The sequence below is a fragment of the Leopardus geoffroyi genome, chromosome A1, assembly GCF_018350155.1.
Source record: "Leopardus geoffroyi isolate Oge1 chromosome A1, O.geoffroyi_Oge1_pat1.0, whole genome shotgun sequence".
Taxonomy (NCBI): domain Eukaryota; kingdom Metazoa; phylum Chordata; class Mammalia; order Carnivora; family Felidae; genus Leopardus; species Leopardus geoffroyi.
The window spans coordinates 112375843-112387026 of record NC_059326.1 but is presented as its reverse complement, the minus strand read 5'-3'; positions in this window follow the sequence as shown (position 1 = coordinate 112387026).

Here is an 11184-nt window from a genome sequence, read left to right as displayed (position 1 = left end):
AGAGGGCCACTCTGACACAGGAACTTGCTGACCTTTGAGTGGCATTGCCCTTCCCCTCAATCAAATGTGGCCATACATTTCTCCTTATTTTTATTTAAAATACTTACGAGGTGCCTGGGTGGCTCAGTCGGTTAAGCATCTGACTTGGGCTCCGGTCATGATCTCACAGTTCGTGAGTTTTGAGCCCCGCATCGGGTTCTGTGCTGACAGTTCAGAGCCTGGAGCCTGCTTCCGATTCTGTGTCTCCCTCTCTGCCCCTCCCCCACTCACGCTCTGTCTCTCAAAAATGAAAACATTTTTAAAAAATTTAAAAATATACTTTTATGACTTTGAGCAGAGACTATCAACCAAAAAAGTAAGCTGAGAGTCAAAAGGGTAGGGTGCTGGTTACCTGATTTGTGGTGCGACCACTGAGTTCCATCAGCCATAGAACAGAGTTCATGGAATCTGTTCCTTCTTTCTTGCCTGCAGTTATCATAGAAATAAATTATGTAAAATATTCAGAATTACAAGGAACATATATATCTACAGCACTCTTGTGATTCAATGATGTGAGATAATAAATGTGGTTGACAATATGAGGTTCTAAGATTTAAAACAAGTTTGATGATGTAATTAAGTACCTATCTTTCCCCTTTTACTCATGTTTAGAATGAGATCCCTCTCGGACTCTATCTGTGTTTATACATGGAGTTGGCCACAAATCATATAAATCATGTGAAGATTTGGAGATGTTATTGGGTAGCTGGAATTCTGTTAGGACTACATTTTAATGGAAAAATGACACGGAGCAGACTTCCTACATGCTTCAGAGATAGAGTAATATAGCTACTTGAAAGGAATATTTATATTCCAGATAGGCTGATTTGTAATCAACGAACCTGATTGCTTACTGTCTGCTCTTGGATGAGTCAGACATCCGAGGGGGTAGGCATTTCTGGGCAGGAGGGGAGTGAGCCACTGGGGAGAAAGTTTCCAGTATCTTCTCTGTCGGGGTGGTCTTGTGCCCTTTCTCCTTTTGCCGGCTGACAGAGTGCATCTCCCATGGGCTTTCAGCCTCAGAAACTTTAGCTTGCAGGGAGGTGGGTAAATGTGAGCTAAACCTGAAACCCCACCAATGACAGAAAAGAGATCTGTGGCTGTGTACATTTCAAAGGTTTTTGAAATCATCTGTTTTGTTGGTGTTGACTCCTTAGAGCCTGTTTCATCTGAAGTCTTTGTTTTGGACAATTTTCTAGAAATGATTTTCTACGGAGGCAGAATGTCCTTCCGAAGATGCCTATGCTTCTGAGACAAAGTAGGTGACGTTCTGCTTCATGTAGACTCCGGCTCCCGTGTTTTTATCTTTCCCTTTCAAGTTACCAAGTGGAGCAAGCATCACAGAGCCATCGTCCAGATAGTCTCTTTCTTCTTCTCTGCCTTCCCCGCCTCCTCCTCCTCCTCCTCCTCTTCTCCACCTTCCCGTCTTCCTCCTCTTCCTTGTCTTCCTCCTTCTCCCCTTCCCCTTCCTCCTCCTCTCCTCCCCACCCCTCCTCCTCCTTCCCCCCCTCCTCCTCTTCTTCTCTTCCTTCTCCTTTTTCTTTCTCATAACTTAAAAAATGAAGAAGTAAAGCTACAACATTCAATGTGGGAGGTCTGGTGGATAAATGGATTGGAAAAGGACTTAACCCAAACGATGACTCAGTTAGATTTTCTGAGACAGAATAAGGTTGTTGATCTCACCTTAGGTTAGGTGTTCTGAATAACTTAACACACCATTTTCAGCTGGGTGGCTCTCTGTGACTTCAGGGGAAAGGTGGGGTGGGCAGCCAGAAGAAGTGGAAATGTAACAAGTGCTCCCGGAGTACATGCTGGGGTTTGGGATGGGGAGACACTGACATTCTTCCCTTCCCGTGCCAAGCACCTGGGCGCAGAGGCCTTGCTGTTAGCGTTCTTCCATAGAAAGACTCTGGGCTTGGAAAGGCAGCCACGGACCCAGCACGTGGCCTGTGTCATGTCAGAGTAGCCTGGGTTCAGTCTGGCAGAACGAATGACAGACAAGAATGACAAGAATGCCATAAATCCAAAAATCACTTTTCTGGCTGAGGTAATTACAAGGATCACCGAAAACAAAGTAGATGTTATCAATGTGTTTTATAGAGGGGCTTGGACATGCCTGTTAAGATTCGGTACCAAAGCTAGACTAAACTGCCCTTATCACTATGCTGTTTCAAAAATTCATTGGATAATTACTGTATACTAAGCCCTGTGCGAAGTTCAGTGGTCACGTGACAACCCAACGAAACAGATTTCCAGGTTGTTTGCATCAGCATAGGGTAGTTTGCATCACACAGAGATACACAGACCCTAAGAACATACAACAAAATATTATCTATGGCCCTTAGGATAATTGGATAATGGGCAATTTTTATGTTTATACAGCATTTAATAATATATACATACCACTACCTAGGTTATGTCTAACTTAGCCTACCAGGAAAATGTCCTCTCAACAGTGAATCATCGACACTTAGCAAGGACAGCACGTTATTTGCTGCTGTAACTAAACAAATTGTTACCGACTGGTCACATACTGCGTTTGCCATTGGAAGCTGGTTGATTTCAATGTCCACTTCTTAGAAGCCCCCAAACTTAGGTCCTTTTGGATTTTCGCAGAGCTTTGCATAGTTCCTTGTTGGACGAATTTGATTCAATTCCCAGAGGACCCACAGGCCAACGCCTAATTTGTTCTGACGTACTTTACGTGCAAGAAAATGGAATGTATGCCAATTTCAAAGCCATCCCCAAAACCAGACCTTCCATTTTCCTCCAGAAAACTGCGACACGCTGCTGCTTTTAATCTTTTTTCTTGGGCCAAGTTTAGACAAGACATAAACTCTAGGCAATTCGGAATGCACCAAGGCATGCAGGGACACCTGCTGCGTGAACAAGGAGGACTTCAATGAGTAGCAGTGAGGGCACACTCAATGGTGAGTGATGGCCAATGACTCAACTCCTTATAAATGCTGATTGCACTGAGTAAGCATTTTTGGTATTTTGTGTAAATATTTCTCTTTCCACGTACTTACAGAATCTGTAAGGAAACAACAATAAAAATTATTTGGTGAAACAGGCATGACCAGAGGTCATCTCACTGCAGAGGGTGGGGGAGAGGTGTGTGGACTTGTCTTACATGAAATTTGATACTGTTGTGAGATCCGGATACACCCCAAAGTCACAGGACACTTTGATCATTATCCACAGTGACAGAAAGCCCACCTCACCACTGCTACAACGTTCAGGGCACACACTGTATGAAAATTATTTCTGCTTTGTAGCCAAGTAGTGGAAAATCCCAGTTTTGAATGTGGACCTGCCAAAGGGTACCTCTAAGTTATGCTTTGATTATCTCAGCACAAATTTTCTTAATATGTTTGCTAAACAGGGTAACATTGCCATGGATACTTTCCACTGCCCCACAACTTCCCTTACCCATTCTGGCACTTTCCTCTCCAAGCGACCACATATGATACCAATTGAACGCATTAGCATGTCATTTGTTCTCCCCACGGATGGGAAATCCAGAGGAAAAAGCTGCATAGGAATATGACGAAGAGAGAGGAAACATAAAATGGAAGAGAAGGAGCAGCAGGGGTGGGAGAAGGGCAACTTGACTCAGAAAATGTACTTGGCTGACTTAACCCTTTCCTGGCTCATGCAGCCTCCGTGTTTGGGCGAATCAGAAGTTCCCTCATCTGTGTGAGGGAACACATGGAGCTAGCTGACAACAGGGAACACAGAGGAAGGGCAGCTGGAGCACACAGAGAAGACAGGAGGCAGCTTTTCCTCTACTCATCGGTGTGGGTGCTAAGAACCAGCAGCTCCTTGTTACCCCAGAGTGGGCCACGTGGAGAGGGCCTGGGTTCACCTGCCAGCTTCTTCACACACCTGAGCTGCATCGAATGGAAACGTCTTCCCTGCAGTCACTCTGGAAGGCCTGTCTGGGAACCGACCCTCTGAATGACGTACTGGGCTAATCCGAAGGGCTGATGGCACTACTGGTAATCACCCGGGTACTCTGTGCTGGGCAGTGACAGACTGCAGTGAGCGCAGCACAGCACATGAGTGTTCCTGTTATCGTGCTGCTTGTATTCCCTCCGAAATGTCTCCCAACTTTGTCCACTTCTCTCCACTTGCACTGCCAGCGAAGACCCAGCCACTGATACTGCGATGTCCTCCCTGCTACCCTTTCTCAGTCCCTCTTTGTCATTCTCAGTTTCCCTCCCTGCAGCCAGAGTCCTCTTCCCAAACACAAATTCGGTCATGGCTCTTATTCTGCTTATAAACACCTTCAGTGGTTTCCCATTTTATTCTGAAATAGACACCGAAGTCTCTCATGTGGTCCATGAAGTTTGTGTGCTGGACTTCTGAACATCTGCCCCAAGCCCCACCTGTGGGCTCCTCTCACCCCACATTCCCTTCTCGTGCCCCTGCAGGACACACGGGTCATCTCTGTGCAGGGCACTGGCGCGAGCTATACCTGCGCCTGGGGTGCCCTCCTCTTCTCTCCCCCTTGGCATTGCCCCAGCACCAGCCCCCTCTGATCCCCTGCCCTTCTTGCAGATCTTGGCTCAGGCCATTACTTCCTCAAGGAATCCTTCCCTGACTCGCAGGCTAGGCCAGACTCCCTTGTTATTCACTATAAGAGAAGCACACACTTGTCCTCAATGGCACTTACTAAAGTTTGGAATGAGACATTAAGCAAGAGGGGGAAATGCACGCATCCCAAAGGATCTTTCTCTGTGGCTGCCCCGGACTTTGCTGCCTGAGGGTCAGCAGAAGATCGTGCCTTCTCTGCTTCCCCAGCTGGGTCACAGCATTTTCCAGACTGTCCCGTATTCGTCTCTGTGGCTGTCTCTCCATCAGTCTGCATGCCATGTCCACTCCTCACCTCAGATGCAGCTTATGCAGAGCGCATGCTCAGTGCTCAGCAGTGACTGCTTACACCGAATAAATAAGTCAGCTCAAGACTTCGCTAAAGAGCAGAGAGAACAGCCTTCCCCAGAAGGCACCCACACGGCCTGCGTGTGTTTGGTTTCTGTAGTGGATAAATATTTACTGAGCATCTACTCTATGCCAGGTATTCTTTTAGATACTGAGGATACAGCAGTGAATAGGACTAGTAAGATTCCTACCCGCAAGGAGTTTGAATTTAATGAGGGGACAGATAACAACCAACCAACAAATCAAATGGCAGCAGTTGTTAAAGGAATGAAAATGAATAGAGAGTGATAAGGGTCAGGAAAGACCTGTGTCCTTTAAAGCGAGTTCTGAGGACAAAAGAAGGGAGACAGGGAAGAGCCTTCCAGGTGGAGGAGACAGCTAGTGCAAAGGCCCCGAGGCAGAACTAAACGTGGCATGCTAGAGAAACAGGAAGAAGTCATCCAGTTGGCTAAAAGGGTGCAGAGTGGAAGTGGGGAGTGGGTGGCATGGGAATAAAGAAGCGGAGAGGCCGAAGCCAGATCACCTGGATCAGTCTACCTGTGCCATGAAGCCACCGAGGTGCTCTGAGCTGGGTGGGGGAGGGTGGCACCAATCTGTTCATGGAGGCATTTTGAGAAGACCTCGTGATCAAACCTGCATCAAAACCATCCAGAGTTTGTGGGAAACACTCTAGCCAAAAACCTCTAGGTAGGGGACCCAGACATAAGCATGTTCAATAACCATACCAAGGATTCTCATGTGTACTGACATCTGAGGACCACATAGCTGTACTTAATCTTCTGCCTTGAAGGGTCACATCTTTTCCAGTTTTATTCTTCAACTTGAATTTGTAAACTGTTAGGATAGGGAGAAAGAAGGATGTAGAATAAAGCCTACAGTTTTCTTGAATCTTCCCACTTGAAGTCACTGGTACTTGGGCTGAGTGAGGGACTTGTATGTTATGAAGGCTTAAGAGAGAAAGAGTGTATTGCTAACATACAGGAATTATCTTGAATGAGAGAAGGGCATTGCTCTCAGTGGCCTCTGGCTGAACTGATCCAACCTACTACTTAGACTTACAGTCTAAACAGACTTTAGGCAGCGTAGGAGATCTGGCAGTGGAATCCAGGGCCTGTCAAGTAAAAGACTTAAGTCACCCCCTTTGCTTCAGGGCAAGACACTGAAAATCATCTGCACCCCCAGGGAGTAGGGGTGAAAGATGGGGGTAGGTCTTGCAGGGACTGTAGCTCATCTGAATCTTAGAATGCTTTTGAGCTCACCCTGGCTTCCTGGGATGCTTTGGGATCTGGCAAAAGCAAACATAATTCCTCTCTAGAATTATAACTGCATCTTAGTCCTCTAATTACTTCTATAAAAAATGTGTAAATATGATGTTCAACATGGGATTAAAAATAACCAGAGGCACACAAAGACATGACAACATGAGAGACAATTAAGAAAAACAATAGAGAGAAGAAATAAACCCACACGGGCTTCAGATGTTTAAGTTACAACACAGACTTAAAAGCAACTATGCTATTTACCTTCAAAGAGATAGGAGATAAGCTTGAGAATATTGGTCAGAGAACTAATAGTTATAAAAAGAATCAAATGTAAGTTTTGGAAATTAAAAATACAATAAATGAAATTAAGAACTCAATAGATGTGTTTAATAATAGAGATAACCCACGAGAAAATTGGTAAGATAGGCTAGAATATTATGCTTATACTATGGTTAGTGGACGAGCAGCACTGACATAAGCTGGGGGTATTTTTTTAAGTAGATTTTTAAATTTTTAAATAATTTTAGATTTCAGAAAAGTTGCAAATATAGTACAGAAAGTTCTCATATAACTCACAACCAATTACTGCAATCAGTAATATCTTATATTGATATGGTATATTTGTTAGAATTAATGAACTAATACTCAAGTCCAACTTTATTCATACCTCCTTAGTTGTTTTTTTTTTTTTTTTTTTTTTTTTTTTTTAATGTTCTCTTTATGCCTGGGAGCATTTTAGAAATGCAGCATCCTGGCCCCCACTACAGGCCAAGTGAATCAGGACCTATATTTTAATGAGATCCCTATGTGATTTTAAAGACATTAAAATTGGAGAAGCATTAGTCAGAAAAAGGAAAATTTTCAGAAAGGAAAAGGTACTAAACAACACAGAGGAGAAAGGAAGAGGCACAGCAAAGATGGTGAGACTCTGGTCTTACAAAAGTGTAGTTGCAATCTCCAAACAAGATTACAGAGAGACTGGATCCCAAGCAAAAATTTAAGAGACAGTGGTTGAGGGCTTTCCAAAAATGATACAAGATATCAAGCCACAGAGCCTAGAAGCTCTAAGAACCTAACAGGGCTAAAGAGAGAGCCACAATAGGACCACCACAGCAATTCTGTTCAAGATCACAAACAAAAATAAGCAAACAAAAACAACTGTAAAAACATCCCAGACAAACATTAAAAACAGATTACCCGGGAAGGAGTAACTATTGGATAGACAGGTGAGAGCACAGAGCCTGTAGGCTGCTTGGGATTCTGTGTCTCCCTCCCTCTCTGTCAAACATAGAATCCCAAGCAGCCCCTCCAGGCTCTGTGCTCTCAGCACAGAGCCTCCAGGGGAAGGACAGACAGAGAGGGAGTCACAGAATCCCAAGTATCTCCTCCAGGCTCTTTGCCCTCAGCACAGAGCCTCCAGGGGAAGGACAGAGAGAGATGGAGACACAAAATCCCAAGCAGCCTCCAGGCTCTGTGCTCTCAGCACAGAGCATCCAGGGGAAGGACAGAGAGAGTGGGAGACACAGAATCCCAAGCAGCCTCCAGGCTCTGTGCTCTAAGCACAGAGCATCCAGGGGAAGGACAGAGAGAGAGGAAGACACAGAATCCCAAGTAGCCCCTCCAGGCTCTGTGCTCTCAGCACAGAGTCTCCAGGGAAGGTAGAGACAGAGGGAGACACACAATCCCAAGCAGCCTCCAGCACAGAGGCTCTCAGCACTGAGCCTCCAGCAGAAGGACAGAGAGAGACGGGGACACAAAATCCCAAGCAGCCTCCAGGCTCTGTGCTCTCAGCACAGAGTCTCCAGGGGAAGGACAGGGAGAGTGGGAGTCAAAATACCAAGCAGCCTCCAAGTTCTGTGCTCTCAGCACAGAGCCTCCAGGGGAAGGACAGACAGAGAGGGAGACACAGAATCCCAAGCAGCCCCTCCAGGCTCTGTGCCCTCAGCACAGAGCCTCCAGGGGAAGGAGAGACAGAGAGGGAGACACAGAATCCCAAGCAGCCCCTCCAGGCTCTGTGCCCTCAGCACAGAGCCTCCAGGGGAAGGACAGACAGAGAGGGAGACACAGAATCCCAAGCAGCCCCTCCAGGCTCTGTGCCCTCAGCACAGAGCCTCCAGGGGAAGGTAGACACAGAGAAAGACACACAATCCCAAGCAGCCTCCAGCACAGAGGTTCTCAGCACAGAGCCTCCAGGGGAAGGACAGACAGAGAAGGAGACACAGAATCCCAAGCAGCCCCTCCAGGCTTTGTGCTCTCAGCATAGAGCCTCCAGGGGAGGACAGAGTGAGAGGAAGACACAGAATCCCAAGCAGCCTCCAGCACAGAGGTTCTCAGCATACAGCCCCCAAGGGATGGACAGAGAGAGATGTAGACACAGAATCCCAAGCAGCCTTCAGTGCTGAGAGCACAGAGCCTCCAGGGGAAGGACAGAGAGACAGGGAGACACAGAATCCCAAGCAGCCTCCAGGCTCTGTGCTCTCAGCACAGAGTCTCCAGGAGAAGGGCAGAGAGAGTGGGAGTCAAAATACCAAGCAGCCTCCAGGTTCTGTGCTCTCAGCACAGAGCCTCCAGGGGAAGGACAGAGACAGAGGGAGACACAGAATCCCAAGCAGCCCCTCCAGGCTCTGTGCCCTCAGCACAGAGCCTCCAGGGGAAGGACAGAGAGAGATGGAGACACAAAATCCCAAGCAGCCTCCAGGCTCTGTGTTGTAAGCACAGAGCATCCAGGGGAAGGACAGAGAGAGTGGGAGACACAGAATCCCAAGCAGCCTCCAGGCTCTGTGCTCTCAGCTCTCACAGAATTCTATATCCACCAAAAAATTTCTTCAGAGATGGTGACATGAAAAAATTCAGACAAGTAAAAAAATGAGAGATTTTTTTCTCCAGCAGGCTTGCACTGAAGTAAATACTAAAAAGTATTTTTTGGGTAGAAGGAAAATGATCCTAGACAGAAATGTGAAGATGCAGAAAGAGACAAAGAAGAAAAGAAATGGACAATATGTGGATAAATCTAAATGACATTCAAGTGTGTAAAACAATAATGTCTTACGTGTTGAAAAGTCATAAAAATGAAAATACAACCAAAAGCAGAGAGTTAAAGTATTAAATAAAATCACAGCATTGTCCAGAAAGAAAGAGAAACACCAATTCACACTGGATTTTGGAAAGTCATAATATGTGCTAAAATCTCTAAAATAATTATTAAAAGAATGACTAATAATCTGCAGATTCAACGCAATCTCTATCAAAATACCAACAGTATTCTTCACAGAGCTAGAAGAAATGATCCTAAAATTTGTCTGGAACCATAAAAGACCCCAACTAGCCAAAGGGATCTTATGAAAGAAGACAAAACTGGAGGTATCACAATCCCAGGTTTCAAGATATACTACCAACTTGTAGGAATCCAAACAGTATGATACTGGCCCAAAATCGACACATAGATCGTTAGAACAGAATAGAGAGTCCAGAAATAAACCCACAATTATATGGTCAATTAATCTTCAACACAGGAGGCAAGAATATGCAGTGGCAAAAAGACAGTCTCTTCAACAAAAGGTGTTAGGAAAACTGGACAGTAACATGCAAAACAATGAAATTGGACCACTCTCTCACACCATGCACAAAAAAAACCTCAAAATGAATAAAGACCTAAATGTGAGACATGACACCATAAAACGCCTAAAAGAAAACACAGGCAATAATCCCTTGAACATTGGCCTTAGGAACATTTTTCTGGATGTGTCTCCTGAGGCAAGGGGAACAAAAGCAAAAATAAACTATTGGGACCTCAAAGAAAAAGCTTCTACACATCTAAGGAAACCATTAACCAAATGAAAAGTCAACATACTGAATGGGAGAAGATATTTGCAAATGATATATCCAATAAGGAGTTAATATCTGAAATATTCAAAGAACTCATACAACTCAACTGCAAAAAACTTGTAATAATCCAATTAAAAATGTGCAGAGGATCTGAATAGACATTTTTCCAAAGAAGACATAGAGATGGCCAACAGATACATGAAAAGATCCTCAAAACACTAACCATTAGGGAAATGCAAATCAAAACCACAATGAGATATCATCTCACACCTGTCAAAATAGCTAAAATCAAAAGCACAAGAAATAAGCATTCGTGATGACGTGGAGAAAAAGGAGACCTTGTGCACTGTTGGGTAGAAATACAAATTGGTACAACCACTGTGGAAAACAGTACAGAGATTCCTCAAAAAAATTAAAAATAGAAACACCATGTGGTCCAGTAATTTCACTACTGGGTATCTACCCAAAGAAAACAACACCAATTTGAAAAGATACATGAACCCCTATGTTTACTGCAGTATTATTGACAATAGGCAGGATATGGATGCAACCTAAGTGACCATCAGTGGACGAATGAATAAACAAGATGTAGTGTGCATGTGCAATGGAATGCTACTCAGCCATTTTTAAAAAGGATGAAGTCTCACAATGAGTGACGACAAGAATGGATCTAGAGGTATCATACTATGTGAAACAACTCAGGCAAAGAAGAATACCATATGATTTCACTTATATATGGAATCTAAAAAGCAAAACAAATGAACCAACAGACTCATGAATACAGAGAACAAAATGGTGGTTGCCAGAGGGGAGAGGGGTGGGGGAAAGAGCAAAATATGGGAAGGGGATTAAGAGGTACAAACGTCCAGTTATAAAACAAATAAGCCACAGAGATGAAAAGTATAGCATAGGGAATACAGTGAACAATATTATAACAACACTGTATGGTGGCAGATGGTGACCACATTTGTTATGGTAAGTCCTGCATAATGGAAAGAACTGTCAAATCACTATGTTGTACACCTGAAATGAATAAAGCGTTGGATGTCAACTATACTTCAATAAAAAAGAGGAAAAAAGAATGACTAAACATACAAAATGCTTCTGTTAACAG